This window comes from Jaculus jaculus, chromosome 4, assembly GCF_020740685.1.
Source record: "Jaculus jaculus isolate mJacJac1 chromosome 4, mJacJac1.mat.Y.cur, whole genome shotgun sequence".
Classification (NCBI taxonomy): Eukaryota; Metazoa; Chordata; class Mammalia; order Rodentia; family Dipodidae; genus Jaculus; species Jaculus jaculus.
The window spans coordinates 167,373,274-167,398,731 of record NC_059105.1 but is presented as its reverse complement, the minus strand read 5'-3'; the positions used below and the strand labels follow the sequence as shown (position 1 = coordinate 167,398,731).

The 25,458-nt window shown below is 37.3% G+C and overlaps 1 protein-coding gene and 1 non-coding gene across 6 annotated transcripts in view; both read right to left on the bottom strand.

The window, feature by feature from the left end:
* Window positions 1-25,458, bottom strand: part of Zbtb20 (zinc finger and BTB domain containing 20) — a 770,503-nt gene that overhangs the window by 413,946 nt on the left and 331,099 nt on the right. The gene's annotated exons all lie outside the window — the stretch shown is intronic.
* On the bottom strand, window positions 9,283-9,327 carry LOC123460503. Its single transcript, XR_006637052.1, has one exon. It is a non-coding gene; the product is annotated as a small nucleolar RNA SNORD56 (small nucleolar RNA).

The following is a 25,458-nucleotide window of genomic DNA, read 5'->3' as shown; positions in this document are numbered from 1 at the left end:
TTCCCTCCCACACCTTGTCTGATTCCAACAGGTCACCCTCCTTTTCAATCAGTCTGTTCCTACCCTTTTCTCAGTTGCTGTCATGACAAGCCAATAGGAAAATGACAAAGATGAAAACAAGGTTTGAGTAATTGCTGCACCGTGGCTGGTTGTTGTTTGAGCATCATTTTATTTCTTCCAATCACACAGGTCCTTGGACTTCACAGCTCCGTGTTTCAAATGGGGGTGATGCTGATTATATTATGACATTACAGCAAAGACAGGCAGATCAGACAAAGTGAATTTCACTCAGTAATTAAACTGCAGTTTCTTTCGTCTAAAGTCCAGGGCAGAATTAATCGAAAGGTAGCTCTTTATCATTTCTATTCATGCTGGGATTTGAAGAGTGAGCTATGACTTGATAGCTAGTCTGGAATCTCTGACTGGTGGCCCCACATCTGTCTAACTAGCAAAAATAATATCAGCTCAAGATACATTTACAAGGTTATATCCTTCACTTTTATTTTACTTTTTTTCTAAAGGAAATGCAAATAGGTTCAAGCATGCTGCATTTCTATTACTCTACTTTGTATTACAAAAATATCTGTTGAAAATAGCAGGCCAGAGTGGTGGAGAGCATGCATTTAATCCCAGCAGAGGTAGGAGGATTGCATGAGTTGGAGACCACCCTGAGACTACACAGTGAATTCCAGGTCAGCCTGGGCTAGAGGGAGACCCTACTTAAAAAACTAGAGGGGGGGCAGAACCTCCCCAAATCCACCATATTTTATAAATGGTGTCCCCACAATTCCACTTAGCACTGTGCTCTAATGGCATTTTTTTTTTTTTTTGTATTTCATTATTTTAGAATCAATCTGAATTTTGGGATGGCTCAAGCAACAGCTTTACTTTTTGCTTGCACGTTCTACTTTTATTTCAAAGGACTCATTGTAGGACATGAAAAGGCATTGAACTTTTTTCAGTGGTTCTTTAAACTTGTGGTATCGCCAGCTTCTTTGCAGAGTAATAGGTTGGATCACTGACCCTCAATTCATAATTGTCATAGATGCAACTATGAGGCATCCAGCCCCCTTTCTAGCTTAAATGATTCAGAATCTTCAGGATTTCTAGGCAAGAACCTGTACACTCCTTAAGTCAGTAGGTGATGTGAGCATATAGCCAGAGTTAAGAACTGGTGAGTCAGCTACAGAGTAAACCAGCTGTATTTGCAAAAGATTTATCAAAACAAGCCATTGTTGAGGGAAATGAGGCCTGATATTGTTGTGGGAAATCTCTTCATTAGAAGATAAAAAGCTCATTCTAGTAGCCTTTGCATAGGAAAATATATACTCCCGTTCCCAAAGGGCAGTGGAGGAGGAAGGGTATAAAACAGTCAGATCTATATTGACTAAGCCTCCATTGTTCTACCTGATAACCTTGGAGGTGATGGTTGACTGACTGCGCTGATCACATGACGGCACCGAGCCTGCAACCATATAATTTGAGATAGAAGACTGTTGCCTAACATCATAGAATCTCAGAGTTTGGAAACAAACTTGGAATTAGCTGTCATCTAGGTTAACCCCTCCTCTATGCAGGTGTCTCAGAACAAGAAAGACAGGATCGAGAAGATCTGTCTTTACATTCTAACTAAGCCCTGTTTCAGAGTTTAAAAGCACACACTCTGGAATTGAAGCGAATTCAGTTACTTATTTGGCAATCCTAAGGCATTCACTTTTTTTAAGCCTCAATAAACTTATCTTTAAAATGGAATCAAGAATATGTATCACATGGAGCTACTGGGGTTTTATATTAATTTACTTGAGAGTCCCTAGCACATGAAAAGTTCAGAAATCAAGAAAGACCTGCTGAAAGCAGATATACTAATTACAGAAGGTGGCAATTGACCCTTTATGACTAAAATCAGTTTTTGGACTCATAGATTAGTTTTCTGTGAGATTTGGTTTCAAATAGAAATCATTTTCAAATTTTATTGACCAAAAGTATCATCTGGAAGTGACTCTTAGAAATGCAAATTACGGGCTCCAAGAGATTTGATCCAGTTCATATGGGTGGAAATTAGGAATATGCACTTTAATAACCATCTAGGTGACTCTGACCATAATCAAGGGGCCTTTCTTTCGTAAGGATAGCCACATAGGATAGAAATTAGATAATCATTTATTTCCAAAATGATCACACAGTATTATCTTATCTGGAAGAGTTCACACTTTCTACTCCTTTGATCAGAGTTTAGTTACATGAATATCAGTCATGCAAATATAATATGTTCTTACAGTATGATTATACTGAGCTAAAAAAAATCTATTTTCCTTCAATTAAACATAGTTCCTAAAAAATTAACTTTTAACTACTAGTATTATCTTCATTTTTTAAATTACCAGTGGGCACATGCAAATATACAGACATGGGTCATTTTCATTATCAACTCCTTTTTCTTTCTTACAAAAGAATAAAAGAACTTTCTAAAAACTGGTAAATTCGCTAAATAAATAAAAGCAGCTTTTCCCCTCTTTAAATGCAGTGTAGAACAAAGCATTTCCAAAATGCATTAGTGACAATAATAAATCAATGTATAATTGTGAGTTGAATATTTTAAATGCAATTGATAAATTAATTTGCTCCAATGAATATATTTAACCTTAAATGAAGACTGTTCTAAATCTAATGAGAGTTTTAACTATTTATACTCCCAGTATTTTCTAAGGAATGAAAAGTGAGAGAAATTTTAGAAATGTACATAGCATTTATAATACAAGACACCAACTGATATCCATTGACTCGATGTTCTCAGAGCTTTTGTATAAGATGTAACAAGGGAGTTGTGGCCTCTAATTGCTACTAATCATACAAACAAGCGGTGCTGAAGATGACATCCAAAGGTGGAGAGGGTGACATTATTACAAGGCAATGTGGACTAGTGGTCAAGTGTCCCATTGAATGAAAAGCTTTTCAACACATACTCCATGAGCTATAGTTAGTTACTTCTGGCCTCAGAAACTCAGTCACAATAGTTCTCTGAGGAAGCCTTGATGACTTGAGTGGGCACTGAATCAATGCAACTTATTATTATAAGAGTTGGCAGTTTTTATAGTATACACAAAATATATCAGAGGTAAGACTTAAACGAACTGCACAGACATTAAGAGCTTGATGAAGACAAAATTAAGAGAATGTTGGCATAACTGGTAATCATTTATAAACATGAGTTCAGTTGGGTCATCCAGAGAGAGTAATATTTGGCTACAGAACAGGATAAGGACCATTTTAGGGAGGGTGGGGGTACTACTGATATAAGCTGTCCGTCAGAAGTTAAAAAAAAAAAGTTTGGTTACTGTTATATAATCATTTCAAGGTAAAAGTATAGAGCAGAAAAATGGAAGTATTAATTTCAAAAAATCATTTGCAATCTTTTGGTTAGAGCTTTTGTAAAAGTATTTTCTCAGTTAAATTTAGCATTTCTTTAGAACAGGGGATCTCAAATTTGAGTTCACATCTGGAAAGGAATTTCAGAGTGAACTACATTGCTGCACTCCTGCCCAGTGTTTCTTATTTCTATTTTTTGAATTTATTTTATTTTATTTGTTTGAAATAGAGAAAGCCAGAGAAAGAGGCAGATGGACAGCAAGAGAGACAATGGGCATGCCAGGGCCTTCAGCCATTGCAAATGAACTCCAGACACATGCACCACCCTGTACATTTGGTTTACTTTGGTCTTGGGGAATCAAACCTGGGTCCCTTGGCTACACAGGTAAGCACCTCAACCGCTAAGCCGTATCTCCAGCCCTACCCAGTGGTTCTTACTCAGAGTTGGGTGTAGGGGCTCAGGCCAATAATCTCAGCACTGTGGAAGCTGAGGCAGGAGGCTCACTAATTAGTTCAAGGCCAGCCTGGGCTACAGAGCTCCGGTTTAGGTTGTGCTAGAGTGAGATTCTGCCTCAAGAAAACATTAAAGTTTCTTATGCAGTAAAACAGGGTAAGGCCAGGGAGTTCCATTTCTTTTTCTTTTACTTCCTACCTTCCTTCCTTCCCTCCTTCCTTCCTCCTTCCTCTCTTCTTCCCTCCCTCCCTCCCTCCCTCCCTCCCTTTCTTTTTTTGATAGTGTTTTGCTCTAGTGCAGGCTGACCTGGAATTTACTATGTAGTCTCAGAGTGTCCTCAAACTCACAGTGATCCTCCTACTTTAGTGTCCAGAATGCTGGGATTTGAGGAGTACACCACCATGTCCAGCTCCCATTTCTAAAGCATTCCTAGGTCATGCAAAGACTGCTAATCACTTTGAAACCCACTGCTTCACGAGTAAGAAAAAAGATAAGAGTCAGAAGAAGGTGGTAAGTCAGGATTGGGTGGTCCTTTCCTAAAAGTGGAAAAACACCCTAAATGTAGGAAAGGAATAAATAATTTAGGAGTTATTTTCATTTCCTGTAAATTTTCATTCCCACTTTTATACTAAGTCATAGAAGAATTTATATGGAGATTACCTAAGAAACAAACTTCTTACTTTGACCTTGTGATCTCTCTATTGGATCTTTAAAAAATATTTTTATTTATTTATTTGTAAGCAGAGTGAGATAAGAGAAGAGAGACACAGAGAATGGGCACATTTAGGGCCTCCAACTGCTGTAAACTCCAGATGCATGCACTACTTTGTGCATGTGGCTTTATGTGGGTACTGGGGAATCCAACCCAGGTCTCTAGGCTTTGCAGGCAAGTGCCTTGACTGCTGAGTCATCTCTCCAGCCCATCTACTGGATCTTAATTGTGTGAATGAGGAGACCCATTGTCAGAAGAAGTCTAGGCTAACCAATCTAGAAATACAAAGATAACCTCTTTTACCTCTATTCAATCATCAAAAATAACAGTGCTAAGAGCATGATGAAGGAGGAGGGTGGAGTTTTTATTCCAAAAAGCCTCTGTCAATCAGTGCTAGACATTTTGAGCATGGACAACACTTAAATATATGCCCTACAATCCATAAACTATTCCCAACCCACCTTAGATCACCTTTTTATTTTTCTCAACAGGCAATCAGAAATAAGTAGAGGGAATAAGACTTTTCTACTTTGATGAAAGCCACTATTTAATCATTCTCACCTTCTACTTTAGAATCTTTTTTAGACAAACTTCTATATAGTAAATATATAGTAAATAAAATTATAAAGTGTAAAAATTTAAAACAAAATGCTTATAGAAAATAAAGTGCAGCATTTACACATGTCAGTATTATGTTTTCAAAGGCAGATTTAAAAAAAGAGATAAAATGTTATATGTGATTATTCATGTATGGATATGTGTGGAAAAATATTAAAAATGGATTTAAGGTACTAGAAACTTTCCCGTCCCCTTAAAAAAAACCCACTCAACAACAACAGCATGCTTATTTCCAAGCCATTTATCTTCTTTTACAATGAGATGCTGCATAATTCAAAACGTATAATTATTAATAATAACAACAATTACCACAAACACAAGAGAAATAATGATAGTAAGCATGACGGGCCCAGGTCCCCATAGATAAAAGGGTTAAGAACTTGTCCAGGTATTTTAGGACAGGTTACACAACACTATTGGGAAAAATACTAATTTTTTTTTTTCTCATGCTCTCCAGAAAATACCACAGAAAAAGATATAAACTTTAATACCTGTTGTTAAGTAACTTTATTTTGCTGATTGGGTCAGGAGGTCTAAATAGAAAACAATATGAGGCCTATAATGTCTCTTAGGAAAGAGCATCACTGTGAAATCCTGGTCGGTCCCAATTCTATTTCTAGTTAAGCATCCCCATTCACTCATAAGCACAATGAAATAGCCGTTATAAAGTGTTTTTCAGTTTACATTTTCACAAATATAATATTATTGGATTGTCTTAAGATTCCTGAAGTGTAGGGAAGTAGGAAAACTATTAATTTAATTCCCATCAGAAGGGGACAGAATTGGGGATCAATGGAAAAGAAAGGAGTTAATCTTTAGGAAATGTCTGTATTGGGTGAAATTGAGCATGTAAAAAGCAGCTCAGATCATGTGATCATCGCCCTGGGGAAAGCTTCGACCTGGATGCAGATGGTACAGGTGCAAAGGGTCGGTGCTTTTCTCAGCAAACCACAGACTCAATTCTCCTTGTAAATGTGTAGTTACAGTAACCGGCCCTCAAGAGGAGGCTCACAGAATTGCCAAGAACTGAAACCACTAACAGCATCAGCTTTCTTGGTCGGGTTTTTCAGTGCTGGCACCCAGGTTCTTGGCATGCTAGGCAAGTGCCCGACCACTCAGCTGCGCTCCACTCCTCTTTTTCTCACTTAGCCTTAAGTCGGTTCTTCCTTGAGAACGCATAAGGAATGCATCTTTCAAACGTTAGCTGGCCATGGGAGGAGGTGCTATTTCATTGGTCTAGAATACTGACATTTATTTTTTAATGCTTTAAAAATATTTATTTATGAGAAAGGGACAAAGAGAGGGAGGGGAGAGGACAGGAAAGTTATGGGCCCACTAGCACCTGGTGAGAGAGAGAGAGGAGAGAGAAAGGTGAGTATGGTCCCACGAGTGCCTCCTGTGTCCACAACGGAAATCCAGACACATGTGCCTTTATGTGGGTACCTGGGTGGTCAGTCAGGCTTTGCAATCAAGCTCCATTAACCGCTAAGACCTCCCTCCAGCCTAGCACACTGACTTTTAAAAATCACTCCCGGGTTTCCACAGACACAAGAGTCAATGCAACCATGTTTACACTAGAGTATTCTTTGGGAGAAAGATAAACCAAGAGAATAGCCAACCTAAAGGCTAAATTCTGACATAGTCTCAACCTCAAACATTTAGTTTCACAGTAAGTGGAAACACATGCACATAAAAACAAGAAAAAAAAAAAAAAAGAACAGCAGAGGGTCCATGAACAAAATTTCCATTCTTGTTCTGAACTCAAATCACAAAGCTATAAATTTAGACTTTGAAGAAGTCTCTTATAGAGACTAACACACTTTTTTTTTTTTTTTGCTAGTTTTCAGGTATGGTCTCCATATACTTTCATAATACAGTTTATGCCTAAGAGCATTTAAAAGTTTGGAAAATCAAGATTTCCTTGGAGGAGATAGAGATTTTTTTTTTTTTTTTACCTAGAAGCCACACTGGGAATTTGAGCTGCAGGAGAAGAGGGAGGTCTAGAAAATAAGTAAATATTTGCAAAATTAAGTTAGATTTTTGGATATTAAAGAAACATTTATTGAAAGATAACTGCCTCATATACCAAACAACTAACTTGCTACTATGCACTTTTAGAGAATACAGTATTTCAAGGATGATCTATGGAGGCCTTATTCTTTGATGATGATGATGATGATTTTTGAGACAGAGCCTCATGTTGTCTAGGCTAGTCTTGAATACACTGTGTTTCTGAGGACAACCTTGAACTATTAATTCTCCTGCCTCTACTTGCCAAGTGCTGGGATTAGAGGCATATAACACCACACCCTGCTAGGATTTTATTTTTATACTGGCGCAATATTAATGTTAGCAGTGTCTTTAAAGTTGTATATTAAAATCATCCTTGTAAAGCAATTATCTACTTTTAAACACATTGGCTTTAGGAACTAGAGATGTGTGGCTACTAGCTACTATTGACTGATTGCATTTCCCAAAATTCATACGATGAACCCTTAAGTCACAGTGCGTGTTTATTTGGCAATGGAGCTTTTGGCGGGGTTACTGAGATTAACTGAGGTCATAAGGGTGGGGCCCTACTACAACAGTCCTGTCTTTTTTATAAGGAAAAGAAGAGATGTCAGAGGTGCTCCCATGAGCATAAAATGCAAAGTTCATGTGAGGACACATCAAGAAGAAGGTCACCTGGCAGAAAGGAATGAGTCCTCATGAGAAACCAATCTTGATCTTGATCTTTCTTCTAGTCACCAGTTCTAGTGAGAAATACATTTTTTATTGTCTAATCTCCTACTCTGTGGTGTTTTATTGTGACAGTCCTACTGGCTAACACAGGCATTAGAATTTTCACAGTTATTTGGAAAGTAGAATCTGTTCTTAAAGCGCAATTAGATAAATGGATTATGTGAGGTGCAAAAATATCCCAAGTGACAAAGAATCAATAGGTGGCATTTTGGCAACTTGACCTAGATCTATCCTCTAGTACAATGTTTCCGTTCTTTATATTTTCATCACAGAACAAAAAGTTAGTTTCTGTGTTAATCAGTCTGGTTTTTTTTATTATAGGTTTTGTCACTCATACCTACTCATTAGAGTAATAGAAGAAAGCAACATAATTTATCTTCTGTGTCCATTCTACATGTATCTTAAAATAGTCTAGTCCTCCGTCTTGAATTTCCAAACAATCTTCATTCCCTTAGCCATTCCACACATGACATGCTTTGTTTTTCTAATACCTTGGTCATTTATACCTAAAGATGTTTCTATTTGTTTATATTTCCTTTGTAGGGTTGTTAAGCTGTAAGTCCCCCATAACATTCATAAGCACTCTTCTGGAAATATAAACACAGCATCTTTCATTTACTCATTTAAAAATGCTATCTGGTGCTAGTGAGATGGCTTAGCAATTAAGGCGCTTGCCTGCAAAGCCTAAGGACTGAAGTTTGATTCCCTAATACCCACATAAGCCCAAAGCACAAGGTGGTTCATGAATCTGGAGTTTGTCTGCAGTGGCTAGGGGCTGTGGCACACCCATGCTCTCTATCTTCCTGTCTCTCTCTCTCTTTCTTTCTCTTGCTCTTTTCCAAATAAAGAAATTAACTATAAAAAATAAAATATAAAGTAAATGTTATCTGGTTAGATATGGTTCATTATTACATTCTTTGAACATGTCTTGGGAACTTGATTACTTTACTCAACAAGTTTTCTTGTTGGATTCCTATCATCTGTAAATTGGTGAATATAGATTGATCTAAGTCACTAAAACACTTAGTGAGTGAACTAAGGCCTAGTGCATCACTGTACAAAGCCACAGGAGTCCCCTTTCCTTGGTCATTGAACCGTTCATTTACATCCAACACTGGTCATTCAACATGGCATTAATTTTATCTGTATTTGTAGGAGCTATTAACCTCTCAGTGCATGTAGCTCAGGAGATATCAGATCACATAGTGTTGGCTTTCAGTGAAGACATTCTCTTCACCCAGCAGAACTCATTTCTTTAGGCTTTGTTTATTACCTTACTAATCCACTCTAGACTCTTTTTCAGGTTTGACACTAATCTGGTTGTCCTCACGAACTTCCTGATAAGGTACATTTTAATATCTCTATTTGCCTAATAATTTCTTTTTCAGTTTCACTCAGACCCAAAGCATCAACACTCATTAAGTGTGTCTAATGATCTTATCTTTTCCTGAAAGAGGAAGGTCAATAATTGATTATCTCATTGATAAACCCTCCTACCATTCTACTGTTCTCATTCCCATGCCCCAGGATCTCTTCCTCCTTCCTGCTTTTTCTTCAGGATGGTCATACCCGTACAGTCACGAAAGCACCCAGAGATGGCATGCTTGATAGACACAGAGCTCCAAGCAGTGGAGGACTCCAAACCCAGTGTTGGCCTCAAGTCCCGTCTGTGCTGACAGAGCAGATGTCCACGTGAGGCTTTGCTTTTGTTCTGCACACCATATGAATTCATATTTCAACCATACCAGCGTACTTAGAGAAGGTTAGATTTTTTTCTGCTTCCTGTAGGTAATTTCTGTGGCTTTGTACTTTTTTCAGCCTTTAGCTGTAAAAGGTGGTAATGTATAATGCTTTTATTTTCCCATGAAGAGTTTCTCTGAGGCAAGCATGGATCCGACCTTTACCTAATCAAGAAAAGTTGTTTGGGCAGTGGGGGATGGGGAGGCAGCTTGGGCTTTAAATGTACAAATCAGTTCTAATAAAAACACTGAAATTCAGGTGCCTGGGGTTAGAAATACTGGAGGGAATTCAATTACACTAATTAATATTTAAGAAGGGCTAGAGATCACATAGTGAATGTGGGAAACTAGGCCAGTCAGACATGAGCATATGGGGAGGGCAAGATCAACAGATAAAAGTAACAAACAAATCATACATAAATGCTCCAACAGGAATGAAGTAGAGAATATAAAATAAATGTTCCAACAGACTCTAAAGAGGAGGTAAAGTAAGTGGTCCCTCAGACATAAAAGCAAAATGTTCCAATACACACAGATATTTTATTGGTTTTATGTAAACACGTATATTATTAAAAATGTTTTTTTCCAAATAAGTTAGTAGGAAATGTTACCCATTTATAAATCAGCTTTAGTGAGGGTTGTGTGAATTCACAGTATAGTGTATTTACTCTCATGTAGTCACTGGCTCACTGCACAGGAGGCTCAGAAAGGTTTGACTTGTCTACTAGTGGTTTCCTAATGGCTAAGGCTACATGGATGCCCAGAACCTTATAGAAGGGTAAAAAGCTAGAGTCATCCTGGTTCTTGATGACTGTGATATAGCCAATGTCACAGCTTATATATCTCTCTATTTTTGGACCTACTCAGGCAATTCTGACTTTTTGGTCAGTCACTCTTGAGAGAGCCCTGGACAGATTTCCTGAGAAGGCGCTGGTGAGGCCGGAGCTCGGTGCTCCTCTCAGGCATGTGGCTTGTTCTCCCACAGCCTCTCTGCGCGTTCATCTCCTGAAGCATCTCGTCTCTACCCCTCTTCTCTTTCTCCTGTCTTCACTGTGGGAATTTGACAATTTCTAACCAAGAGAATGTACTGGATCTGGATTTCTTTTCCAAGTTCAATACATTTAGTGTAAAATATGGAAAATGTCAATTAGGAAAAATAAAATGAGAAAAAAAAATGAGAATGATGGGAAAAACCATGTCTTGATATCCACTGAATTATTTTACTATCTATATCATCTTGTAGAGGTGGAAGAACAAGTAAGTATGTAGGAGAATTTGAAGAAAGAAGACTGAAAATAAGATAACTGAATTTGTCCAAATTCTCTAGTGTATATAGATGGTGCTAAGAGATTTCAGAGAAACCTCAATGATAATATGCAATATTAAGTCATATAGATAACAAAGCAAAAAAAGAAACAAGTTCATATATTTTAGGAGCCTGACCTAAAGAAATAATTGAAACATACCAAAGCTTATATGATAAAACATTCCTAAAGGCTAAGCTTTCTAAATAAGAATGGAATACAGGGCTGGAAGGATTGCTTAGTGGTCAAGGTGTTTGCCTACAAAGCCAAAGGCCCAGGTTCAATTCCCCAGGACCCACATTAGCCAGATGCATAAAGTGGAATATGTATCTGGAGTTCATTTGTAGTGGCTGGAGGCCCTGATGCATCCTCTCAGTCTCTGTCTCTCTCTCTTTCAAATACATTAATAACAAAGAAAAGAATGGAATACTAAACAGACTAAGGCTATTTCCTAAAAGTTTGTTTGAATTAAATCACTGGTTTTCAAGCTATTTTATAACTTCAAGATTAAGATAATTATGAAAAAGATTATGCAGCTGTTAAATAATCAAAATGTTTTTTAAAACTTATTTTTTGTCTAGGTAGGGTCTCACTCTAGCTCAGGCTAACTTGGAATTCACTATGTAGTCTTATGGTGGCCTCAAATTCATGGAAATCCTCCTACCTCTGCCTCCTGAGTGCTGGGATTAAAGGTGTGCACCACCACACCCAGCTTAAAATACTTTAAATTAATTTATAATTATGGTCAAAATGGCATGCAACTTAAAATATATTACATGAAATCTAAAAATACTTTGGAGGGCTGGAGAGATGGCTTAGTGGTTAAGCGCTTGCCTGTGAAGCCTAAAGACTCTGGCTCAAGGCTCAATTCACTAGGACCCACGTTTGCCAGATGCACAAGGGGGTACACGCATCTGGAGTTCATTTGCAGTGGCTGGAAGCCCTGGCACACCCATTCTCTTTCTGTCTCTCCCTATATTCCTCTTTCTCTCTCTGTCACTCTCAAATAAATAAATAAAAATGAACAAAATTTAAAAAAATAAAAATACTTTGGAGAGCAATGCATTATTAAAAGCTAAATTTGAGCCGGGCATGGTGGCGCATGGCTTTAATCCCAGCACTCGGGAGGCAGAGGTAGGAGGATCACTGTGAGTTCAAGGCCACCCTGAGACTAAAGAGTGAATTCCAGGTCAGCCTGGGCCAGAGTGAGAGCTTACCTCGAAAAACTAAACAAAAAAAAGCTCAATATGTACAGAAAGGCTAACCAGTGTTCATGAAATCCTGAAATTAAGTTCTAAGATTGGAAGACAAGATTTTTGTAAATAAAAAACTAAATGTTACCAAATGCAACAACTTATCAGTGATTAATGATTTTTTACACCATGGAGTGACTTATTCTCTCAAAAACAAAAAAAGAAAGAAAATAGACATAGCTAAAACCAAATAATAACATGTGATTGTTTGAAAGTACAATGTCCCCCCTTAGGCTCATATGGTTGTGACTAAAACTCATACTTAATCCCAAACTGGTGCAACCTTTGGAAGATAGGAGAGGTTTCATGGGAGTGGACCTTGGGCGTGCTATGGGCCAGCCATGCTTGTCACACTGAGGTCCCACTCTCTCTTTGCACCCTGCTGATGTGGAGAAATGATGCCTGGCTTTTCCTGCCAGGATGAAACATCCTTCATAACCATCAGCCAAAAATAATCCTTTTCCTCCAATGAGTTGCTTCTAGTCAGGTGATTTGTTCCAGCAATAATAAGCTAACTATTACAAAAATATGGTATCAGAAGTGGGGTTGCAGATGTGATAAATCTGACCATGTGTTTTTTGGTCCTTTATGTTTATTTGCATGAGGATTATAGAAGATTTGGTACATTAGAGAAACTTTACAGCCCTGAGAGCCAACACTGATGGGCTATTCTGTGAGAATTTATGAATCCTAAATACAGAGAAAATTGTAGACTGTGGAGGCTGGGCTTATGAGGTTTCAAAGGGCAAAGAAAGAAGTTTGTTAAAAGTGGGCTATTTGTGGAAAAACTGGCTGCATTCTACCCATGTTCTGAGACTCTGTGTTAGATCAAATTTAGAAGAAGTGGACTGGTATGTCTGAAGAACATATAGAACAGAAAGATATAAAAAACATGTAATGTTGAGATAAAAAATGTGAGTAAACAAAGTTATAGGCACAGAGAGACTGCTTTTAGGACCCTTAAACTGCAATTATTAAAGAGCTCTCCATTATTAAAGACAGGCCAGATGTACTGCTTTGGGACAATGGGAAAGATGTGCTGAAGACAAAATCTAACCCACCAAAGGCACAAAGTACAAAGAAAGCACATCCTTTTAAAAAAGAAGGGTCTTAAAGTAAGAATGCTGAAAGAATTCCTGCTCTTCAACGTCAAGCTTCATTCTTTCCTGGATTTACAAATGTTTAAAATCTTATTTATTTATTTATTTATTTTTTGTGGGGGGGAGAGAATTGGCACACCAGGACCTCTTGCCACTGAAATCTAACTCCACACATGTGCACACTTTCATTCTTGTGTCACTTTGTGCATCTGGCTTGCGTGGGACCTGGAGAGTCAAACATGAATCCTTAGGCTTCGCAGGCAAGCACCTTAACAGCTATGCCATCTCTCCAGCCGTGGATTTACAAATTTGGTGTTAAAGTCTGCCTGGTGTTGATTTTACAAGCAAGAAAAATACAGGAAATAGGTTCAGGAAGTACAGTTCTGACAATATGAGGCAGCATTGAATCCCTGCATGGAGACCCTATAAGAGTACTTGATGGAGCTAGGAAAATAAACCTTGAGTTACACTAGAAATATCAGGATTTCAAAGATGCTAGGACTGTGAGATGGCCACCAAGGAAAACTAGTCACTCTTATTTATATAGATATCTGCCTTCTAAGCAAGTAGCACAATGGAGGTATAGAATTGGCCCTTTTAGAGCCCATAGGACTTCATCACAGTTCCCAGATGCCAGAGCTGCAATATGTGATGTTTGCCCTACTTGTTTTTGTTCATATGTTGAGTCAGTTTTTCCTTGCTACGCCTTCTTTTTAGAATGAGAATATTTACTCTATGTTAGATATATACAACTTTTATTTTGATTTTACAGGGTTCACAGTGAAGAGACTATTTCAGGAGAGATTTTATATTTTTTAAGAATGTTGGGATTTATAAACATTGAGATTTTTAAAGATAGACTGAGTGCATTTTGCACTGTGAGACGGTAATGAGTCTATGTGGACCATGGTTTGAATGTGAAATATCCCCCACTGCCTCGAGTATTTGTGATTACATTTCCTACTTAGTGCCCAGCTGATATAGGCTGGAGCTCGGGGTTGACTAGTTTAGCTGGCTAGGTGTTCAGAGCCAGCTTGCTCTTGTTTCTTTCTCTCTCCCTCTCTGTCTCTCTCTCTCTGCTGCAGATTTGTGATGTTGTGAGCTAGTTTCCCTGATTTTCTCTACCCAAATGAAACTTTTAAAACCATAAGCTTGAGCTGGGTGGGGGGATGCCCTCCTTTAATCCCAGCACTCGAGAGGCAGAGGCAGGAGGATCGCTATGAGTGTGAGGCTAGCTTGGGACTACAGAGTGAGTACCAGGTTGGCCTGGACTAGAATGAGATATTACCTTGAAAAACAATACAAAACCAACGAACAAAACATAAACTATAAGCTTGAAATGAACCTTTTCCTTCCATTAGCTGCTTCTGGCCAGATGATCTGTTCAAGCACCAAGAAGCTAATAGCTACAGGTTGTCACTTGAAAGGTGCCACAGTGTAAAGGTTAAGAATATACCTCAATTTCCATTTTGGTTCCGCTCCTCCATAACCCTGGGGAGATTACTTAACTTGGCTAAATCAGTAAAATGGAAGAAATAATAAAATAACTATTCTCATGAATTTGTAATAAAACTAAATGAAATTATACATACATGTTGTTTAGCAGGCTACCTAATATTTGCAAAGCTTGTGATAAAACTTGAATGTGATTAGTAACTTTGTCTAAAAGCCACTTATTTTCTTTTGTTTGTTTTTCTATGATCAGATTGAAGTCATAATTTATTATCTATATGTTTCATCATTCTGGAATGATGCTCTTTTAAAGTTTCTTTGTCTTTGATTCTAAAATGTTCTTTGGCTTATGTCTTCATCTCTGCCTCATTCATCATGTAGACCCACAGGAATCATTTTGGTAGGTTTCTTTTTTCTTTTTTTATCACTGCCTATGCAATTTTTTTTCATTCCTACTCAGTATAAGAAGTAAAACTCAAGTAACAACAAACTATTATGAAAATTTATTTGGACTACAGGTTGCCAAAATTAGAGGGAAACAGAATTATTAATGTTAAATCAAAAAATGCTGTATGCTGTATACCTGTAATCCCAGTACTGGAAAGGCAAAGAAAGCAGGTTCAAGAATTCAAGATCACAACTACACAGTAATTTGGGGGCTATAGTCTAGAGCTCTGAAAACTACAGGGGTCAGAAAACTTATGTCTGAATAAAAATATATACTAAATAGGAACACTGAAAGGACTGAAGTTCTCTGATCAAATAGGAACTAGAATGGTGAAACATTTTATTGTACTTTTTTTTTTTAGAGAGAACCTACAGTACTGGATTGGTATCTTTGTGCATACAACCACAAAAGGGATGCTCAACAATTACTTGGTGTTAACAGCAATAGAAATTCAGATTTTTAATGCATTTTTCAAAGAAGCAAAGTTAGAATTCATAGATAAGATAATTAAAATTAGAACCCATGTTGTCACAAAGCCAAATTTTGCTGTGATACAAATATTTTTCTTAAATAGGTCACTAATGATTCATGCAGGTAACAAAAAAAAGTTGGTTTACTATAAAAGGAAATGCAGATGTATAAGTTTTTGCCTTTTGTCTGGATATAGACCTGCCTCAACTCCTATCAGCACTAAATTCATTTAAAAATTAAAAGCAGGGCTGGAGAGATGGCTTAGCGGTTAAGCGCTTGCCTGTGAAGCCTGACGATCCCGGTTCAAGGTTCGATTCCCCAGGTCCCACGTTAGCCAGATGCACAAGGGGGCGCACGCGTCTGGAGTTCGTTTGCAGAGGCTGGAAGCCCTGGCGCGCCCATTCTCTCTCTCTCCCTCTATCTGTCTTTCTCTCTGTGTCTGTTGCTCTCAAATAAATAAATAAAAATTAAATAAAAAAATAATAAAAAAAAATTAAAAGCAAAGATATTGCCAAGGACACTGAAGAGGAGATGCAACATCATGCATGAAAGCATGCACCATGAAGGGCGGAAGGACAAAACCAATTGACATGGAACAAGCAAACTTACAAGTCAAGGAAGTTTTCTATAATGTCAAAATAATGCTAAACAGAACCAAAATTACTATTCATGGTACTAGCCAATAAAAAATTTTTCTCAGGGTGGCTGGAAAGATCGATTAGTGGTTAAGGTGCTTGCCTGCACAGCCAAAGGACCTAAGTTCGATTGCTCAGTACCCACATAAGCCCAATGCACAAGGTGGCATATGCATCTGGAGTTTGTTGGCAGTGGCTGGAAGCCATGGTATGGCCATTCTCTGTATATATACCTGCCTCTTTCCCTCAAATAAATAAAATATTTTTGTAAAAATAATTTTTCTCAGAATGTATATAAGTTTAAAATATTCTAGAAATTTATATTTTTTAAATATAAATATTAAAAGGCATTTTTGTAAAATATATGAAAAATGTATTAGAAATAAACAATTAGACTACCACAACCAAGTGCAAGCTCCTGGGGAAACATGCACGTGTGCACGAGCGTGCACACACACACACACACACACACACACACAAACATCTACATGCACTCACATCAGTCATACATACTTGCTATCTCTGTTTTAGGAAAAGACAGGTAGAAATGTTCCCAATATCTTCACTGCTTAAGAATAAATCCCTGCACTGTGATGAGAAGCCATGTTATATTATTAACCACTATTCAATATCTATTTGTTGCAAACCTCTGCATAGAAAGAACCATTCCTATTCTGATAGGACCTGTGTAAATGCTCAGGATCACCTTGAAAATATTACACTTTCTGCTCTTTTGAGTACTGGTCATTAAAAAAAAATAACAATAAGTATGAAAGTAATGTCACAGTAAATGCAGTTGGTAGGTCAGTATTGTTTTAATACATCACTTTAAAATCATACCTTTAAGATATGATTCTATAAATTCTATACATATCCTATAAATAACACTTACAATGATTAAATATCTATTCATCAAGTTTGATGCAAGCATGTTAAATAAAGTAGATATATTTATCACTTAAAATTGCAACAATGCAACTATACGATAAATGTTAAGTCATTGTTTCATCTTTATTTTGATAAAATCTCTTTTAGGTAGTATCATTTCATGTTAGGCTTTTTTGTGCTGCTTAATATTGTAATTAATAATTCATATTTTTGTCTTTCTCCCCTCACTCTGACAACTTTTATTTTTAATCGGTGGGCATGTGCCAAATTGGTTTGTTATTTATTTATAATGTAAAATGACAAGGGAATTAAATATGTGGAATAAGAGAGAGAGAGAGAAGAGAGGGAGAAATTTCTTAACAATTGGGATGTTTTTTGTTTACCCTTATGGACTTGAGGATTTTAGAAAGGTTAGATTAGATGCCACTGTCTTTGTGTGTCAAGATGTAGTAAATATATTAAGTAGAACTGTTCATTTAATTTTTTAAAAATGCATTTTAGTTTTGTGAAGACATCTGGGCACATTATAAAAAGAAAAAATTACCAATATTTGTAAGACTCCCTATTCTGATAAGATCCTATAATGCCAATTAAGTAAAAATTCTGACAAAACAGATCTATTTGTATTCTTTCCTAAGCTAAAAACATGCAAATGTAGTAGGAACAAACAGAAAATTTCTAAGATATCAGAATGAAAAAAATAAAATGTTCTGTTTTTGAACCTTTATGGAATAGAACATTAAGTAATCTCTTTAATTCTACCCATAACCAGAAACCACATATCCTGAGTGCTTGAGCGCTGAATGACTGTGACAGAAAATTCACAGTGTGGTTTCAAGAACATCAGCAGTCTGTTCATTAGGGGAGCTGGATATAATGAAGAACCACAGGCCCACACAAGCACTATCATGGGACACAGCCAGTGACAGCAACCTATAGAGATACAGCCCATGAATCTGCACCAGCAACCAAGGTACAATTGAATCTGTGAGCTACACTTTCATTGCAAATCTCTTCTATTTCACTAGGTCTTCCCACTGTCACAAAACCCTTTTAACTCACACCATGTATCAAACATTAGGAATTCAAGGAAGAAAGAAAATTTGGTCAAGTTACACATTCCTCAAAAATTGTAGTTATCTAGGCTGGAGAGAAGGCTTAGCCATTAAACGCTTGCCTGTGAAGCCTAAGGACCCTGGATCAATGCTCGATTCCCCTGGACCCACATTAGCGAGATGCACAAGGGGGTGCACGCATCTGGAGTCTATTTGCAGTGGCTGGAGGCCCTGGAACGCCCATTCTCTCTCTCTCTCTCTCTCTCTCTCTCTCTCTCTCTCTCTCTCTCTCACTCTCTCTCTCTCTCTCTCTGCCTCTTTCTCTCTCAGTATGTCACTCTCAAATAAATAAATAAAAATTAAACAATTTAGTATCTTTCATTTTTCGATTAGATGAATAGCCATAGTGAACCATCACTGGACCTTTAAGCCAGACCCTTCTCATAAGACCTGCTCTTGTCAACGTGTGTAAATTTTTGAAGCTCAGATACTGCTCAGTGAGACTCCAGTTTGGAAAATGATTAACTTTAAAAAGATAATCTGGAGCTGGGCATAGTGGCAATGCCTTTAACCCAGGCCAGGAGGCTGAGGTGGGATGATCTCAGTGAGTAGGCCAGCCTCGGGCAACAGATGGAGTTCCAGGTCAGCCTGGGCTACAGTGAGACTCTACCTTGACAAAAACAAACAAGCAAGCAAGCAAGCAAAGATAATATAATCCCAGATCACACTGAAAATCAAACCATTATTTACTGATTATTATATATTATTGAGTACTTCAAATTGCCACAAAATTAATGAAGAAAAATGTATTCAATCTGTCCTCCTCATTATATTTTTGTGTAAAATAAGTATGCTTCTCCATATCTGGAGTTTTATATGGGTTTTATCATTGGCATCCTTTGAGAATCCCTTTAAATAATAAAATGGATTTTTCCAAATGCAAACTACCATAATTTAGTCATATTAACATCTGAATGTTTCCATTGATCTGTCCAGAAAAAAAGAACAGAGGTCTGTTGAGAAAACAATCTTTTTCATGAACATCAGTAATATTCCTCTATTATCTGGAAAAAACTACAGAAACATAAAGCATTAGATGTGCATCTAGATAAAAATAATTTTACAACTGGTATCTGAGAGGTGAGCACAGGCTGAGCTGGACTCCTTGGCTTCCTTCTGTCCAAAAATTTCCTGTTTCTCTATTTCCTATGGTTACCACCATGGAACATGTTAAAATCTCAGTAGGGACTCTGTTTCAACTTTTCCTTTCAAAACAGAGTGAAAGCTGAATGGAAAAAAAATGTCCTTCCTATCTCCTTGCCAGGCACAGTGTAAGATCCACAAAGTTAAAAGCCAGGCAAATAGTATTTTATGTGCCCCAAAACTTAGTAAGTGACAGAATGCTACAAAAATCCCCAAATTTTAGGCATGTGACCTGACTCATTATGTATTATGAGATGAGTCAAGGAAAATAGAACCATCTATACTTTTATGGGACACTTGGATAATTCCTCCCGGTCCAGCACGAAAACTAACTTTTGCTTCAAGAGATACATGGGGTAGTATTATTTTAAAAAATGATATAAATTGGAAATTAATCATGTACAAATTATTAAAAAGTATTCCTGGTAAAGATAGGTGGAAATATGCAAATAGAGTGATAAAACCATGTCTGCCTTAAAAATATATTAGCTATTCATCTGTGTATGAAGGCTTACTTAAGACTCACAGAAGAAAATCAGAGAAAATTAAGAGGACTTACAGCTGCAGCCGTCTTCAACCAGCAGTGTTCTGTTCTCTCTCCACTAAGATGAAAGCTACTAACAATTGTACTCATACACCAAGCAATGGCAGAAATAGTAATCAACTGTAGGGACACGTTAGTTTTTAGCCTGTTTGCAGAGTTCTGCCTGTTATTTCTTAAGCCTACATGTCAATAATCTATCGTATCCCCATTCCTTTCATGAGCATTTCCCTGGGTTTGGGTTTTTTTTTTTTTTTATTTTCAAGTGTTCAATGTTAGGGTGCAAAAGAACAGAGTAGTGATGCTTGGTGCAGGACCAGGATGAGGGATGAATCTCTTTGAGATTTAACCTAAGATATGAACATATATTGTTATGGCTTGAATCTATAATATCTGTTACAGTCTTATGATTTTAATATTTGTTGGCCACTGCTGGCACTAGGTTGGGAGGCTGTGGAGACCTTGGGATGTGGAGCCTTCCTGGAAGAAGTAGGTCCCTGGGGGGATTCTTTCGAAGGTCATTCCTGCTCCTCATTCCTGCCTCCCTCTGTTCCTGGCCTGCTGTCATGTGAACAGCCAACACCACATGCTTGTGTGGCCATGAACTGAACTGCTCCCCATGCATTCCCTGACATGATAGCATGAAACTTTCTAGTACATTGGAGCTAAAATTCACCTTTCCTCTCTCAAGATGATCCTGTGAAGTATTGCTACAAGTGATAGAGATATGAAAGTAACTAATGCCTGTCAGCATGTAGGTGGTAAGAAGGGCACAAGGAACTAAAGGGGACACTGTGGACAAGATAACAAGTGTACATAGTGAGTTATTTCCCCTCTGTTTTGTAAAGTGCCCTCCTCACTATACAGGTAATAAAAATGTGGGATGCATATTCATAGCAACTTATATGTAATGGGATCAAATAACAAACCAGGCAATATGATGTCAAACATTTAAGTAAAAAAAAAAGAAGTCTTACTTAATTCTCACAAATAGCCTACAAGTGTTATTCTTTGCATTTTAGAAATAAGAATGCTAAAGTCTGCAGAGAAAAAATAACTTGTTTAAAGTTGCAGGGTAACTTCGTATCTGTTTGACTTCAATACCCCTGTTCCCAAATATTAGATAAGTAGTTCTTAAGCATATTTGCATGTTAAAAATACTCAATATTAAAAAAACTTGCTGATGCTCAAAACCTAGTACAGAAGAATTAAATACAAATTTCTTGCATGCAGACAGAGACCCATGGTAAAGCTCATGCAGGACCCTGTAACTCTCATTGCAGGTCAGTTATGTGCTAAGCACAGTAGCCAGGCATCACCAGTCTCTTTTCAGTGGTTCTTGCTTGTTTCTCCATGTTTACCTGGCCAAATTCTCTCAGCATGACTATTTGGAAAAGCAAAACACATTGGGGAAATTTTATTTATTTATTTATTTATTTATTTATTTATTTATTATTTTTGGTTTTTCAAGATAGGGTCTTACTCTGGTTCAGGTTGACCTGGAATTCACTATGGAGTCTCAGGGTGGCCTCAAATTCATGGCAATCCTCCAACCTCTGCCTCCCGAGTGCTTGGATCAAAGGTGTGCGCCACCATGCCTGGCCTCATTTTTTATTGTTATTTATTTATTTGTTGGACAGAGAGAAAAAGGGAGAGAAAGAGAGAGGGAAAATGGGCATGCCAGGGCCTCCAGCAGCTGCAAAGAAACTCCAGACACATGCGCCTCCTTGTGCATCTATTCCTGGGGAATAGAACCTGGGTCCCTTGGCTTTGCAGGCAAACACCTTAACCACTAAGCAATCCCTCCAGCCCAGAATTTTTTTTTTTAATAAAAGGCCATCATAGTCAAATTTGGTTCTATTCATAAATCTGTGTTTAGCCATCTATTGGCTGCAAACCCACACATGTTTACCTTAAAGGGAAGTATAAGACTGCTCTTTAAGTGCTTTAGCCCAAAACTAGTTACTAAAATTGGGGGTGGGCTCTTTCCTCTTAAAAAACAATAAGGATATCTATTAGATCTAGTGGAGGGGACACAGCTACCACTCTTTACAATGCTGCTACACTTAGGATCTCGAGGCAACTGACAGTCATTCAAAATATAAAGGCAAAGTGAGGAAAATGTCTGTAAGGCACTAGGGCCGGGCTGGTGTCTAAGCTCTGCCATTTCACTGCCACGACATAAAGACACGGAGTCTTGATTTCCTTTTCTGCACTTAAATTACATCTCCCTTAGGGCAGTGATTCAAAAAGTGTGGTCCCCATCAGCATCACCTGTGAACATGTTAGAAGTAAAATGACCAATTCCCACTCCAGAATCAGAATCAGAATCAGAAACTTTGTACGTATGTGTGTACAGTGATTTGTGGTTCCAAAATCCTCACAAATGGTTCTGATGGCTCGCAGGTCATCCTGACGCATCCAGTTCAACAGGAGCGTGGTCGAAGGATGCAAGAAGATTGTATGTAACGATGAGTTTTATTATCATCTACTTAAATAAAAAAATTTCAAGATGGCTAACCCCACAATGCACAACCCGTATTCCCCAACAAGGAGGGTCCCTGTGGAGGGGGACGGTCAGTGAGGAGGCTAACAATGATACCAAGTTGCCTGTATTCACTGAGCACAAAACTAATAAATAGAAAAAAGTAAGATAAAGATTAAAATTAAAAAAATTCAAATTCTCTCCCAGAGAAGGAGAAATAACATACCAGCTACATTAGTTAGAGAATAATATCACTTCTGAATTTTACTTTGACTGTGTAGAAGAGGTACAAGTCAACCAGAGGTTATGCACTTAGCACGGAGTCACAGAGAAAGCAAATAGAACTGAGAAAGAAACCGCAGTGTGAACTTGATTTTAACTCAATCACACTGTTAAGATAAGAAGCATGCACCTTCCACTGTAATGACAATGAACCTTTTAATAAACAAATCTTTATGCTCATAGCTTAAAAAATATCAAAGTAGATTTTTGGCTTTTAAAGATAGATTGACTCTTATACTTCTGGGCTAAAGGCAACTCAAGAGTCAACAGAATCACAAGATTCCTCCTATCCTGAGAAAGTTCAATTACCCTGACCTCTCTGTGTAGTGTGGGGTTTAGATTCCATTTAGATATGTAGACTTCTCTGTCATTATCTGGGTAATATTAAGCATAAGCTGAATTTTAGGAAATGCTTTAGAATGGTTTTCTCTCAGCCTCCTGTCAGAAGCACTCTGTCTTTTTGTCGTAATTTATTTGATATAGCTACTAAGATGTCTGATACTTTCACATGCAAAGGTGCCAAAAAACAAAGAGCGAGAGAATGGGTTGTTAATGAAATTCTCTGATTGTAAAAAGCACTTTGGCATGATCAGGTGGTAAATAATACTAAGAGGAATAACATAAGTGCTTAGGTGCTACGGTACTAGTCACCACAATAAATGCAGAGGAGAGAAGACATGAATAGAATTTGCATTTTATGCAGCTGCTGTGTGTATATAGAATACACAGAAGCTAATTTTTCAATAATAGTGGAAATATTGTTCAAAATCTATTCTCACTATCTTCTCACTTTAAAAGGCATTATATAGAAATACACCCATCTATCGTAGTGAAATGGCGAGTGTGTACAAAGAGGCTAGAAAAAGAGCCTCCTTGCTTGCATGAAAAAGAGAGCTCAAATAAAAGGAGAGAATGAGGAAAATAGTAACACTATTAGAGCAGCTATACACACACACACAAAGGCGACTTTTAAGAAACATGAAATAAATAACTGTTAATGTGTGGCAGAGCAACTACAATAAAGATTTATGATCACATACCAAAAATACAGACATGTTTTTCTTTCTGTTTGCTGGACTACTTTTATAGAGGTGCTTGTTTGTTAAAGGGTCCATACAGAAGAAAGGAGGAAGTATGATTTGGGAATGTTGCTACTCTTTCTGTGTAGTCCAGCTGCAATACTAGTATCAACTCCATACCAGACTCTTCTAACAGTTCCATGAACAGTTCTAAGCTTACCAAGAAGTTGCCATCTATTTTATTGTTTTCAATACTTGTTTGTTAAGTATGCTAAATCCTAGCCTGTATTTACTTTCATTTGGAAGAGATGGAGGAGATATTGAGAGTAGAGGAAGTCTGTTAGCTATATCAGAAATGAGTAAAGGGGATTCTGAGACAGCAAAGGATAAGGTAATAGGAACATTAATCACATGGTACTTAGCCCCAATGACTGAATCTTCCATATGATACAATTCTCTCCCTTTCTTTGTTCTGTCCCTTCGTCCAAAAAAAAAAAAATTGTTTCTAATATATTTTCTGTTCTAGTCTTTTAAAAAAGCAAGATTGGACTTATACCTCTAACTACATTTCAAAATATTTCAAATTTCTAACTTGACATCAACATAAATTTCCTAAGAGAAAGCATCTAAGCATATAAAATTATTACATATTTCTAGAATAGAACAATGGGAAGATACCTATCATGATGAGAAAAGGCTAATAATAATAATCATAAAAAAATGAGTAACAATATCCTGGATCCTACAGCATTACTTAAAGATTCACCTGCATGAAGGAAGACTCTTGGACAAGGAGGTCAGCATTCAGCCAAAGTCAGACCTTCCAGAAAGCTGTGAATGGTCTCAGAACAGACTTTAGAAATGACATTAGAATGAGCACTGGGACCGTGGCATAAAAGCATCTCCCTGCCCCTCGTACTAAAAGTTAACTATTAAACCACATGTTGTTCATCCTGATTTGGTTTACTCAATTCTAAAATAAGGACATGCTGATCAGATTGACCTTGGCAACTGAACACCAGTGAAGGCTCTATGAAGAATCACAATCTTCCCATTAACCCCACCCAAGATTTATCATATATCATACTACCAATTCCGCACTACTAGTGAAGGATGGAAGCTATCTTATCATGAACAAGTTCTTCTCTTTCTTTAGTGTTTAGATTTTGGCATACTCAACATTTTTAAGTACTTAATCTTTTCCCCTTTATTTCTTTTTTCCCCCTTTCTCTTATTTATTCTTTTAATTAGTTACAGACTTCCTTGTGTGGACAATACATAAAAGAAACTGGCTGATTCTGTGAACACAGAATGGGATAATAGACACATGAGAAAGAAATGTTTTCAATGGTACTTTTTAGATTTCATCTCTGGGAAAGATATTTCCCTTTATTGATTATTTTCATGCACTGTCTACTCTATAGCTTAAAAGACAGTATTTGAGAAACCGGCCACTGTTCAAACTATTTTTCAAAACATATGTTTTAAGCTTCATTTTATTCTCTGTTAGAAAAGAGATTTGTTCATTTTCTTTGTGGAGTCATGATAATAGAGAATCACAGTCTAGAGCATTGTAGATGGGGATTATATCCAAACTGAATTATATACAAAATTAGTTAGATTGGGCAATGCAACTAAAAGGAAAAAGGGGTCATAAGATTTACTTTTTTCACAAATGCGAGTACCAGTTC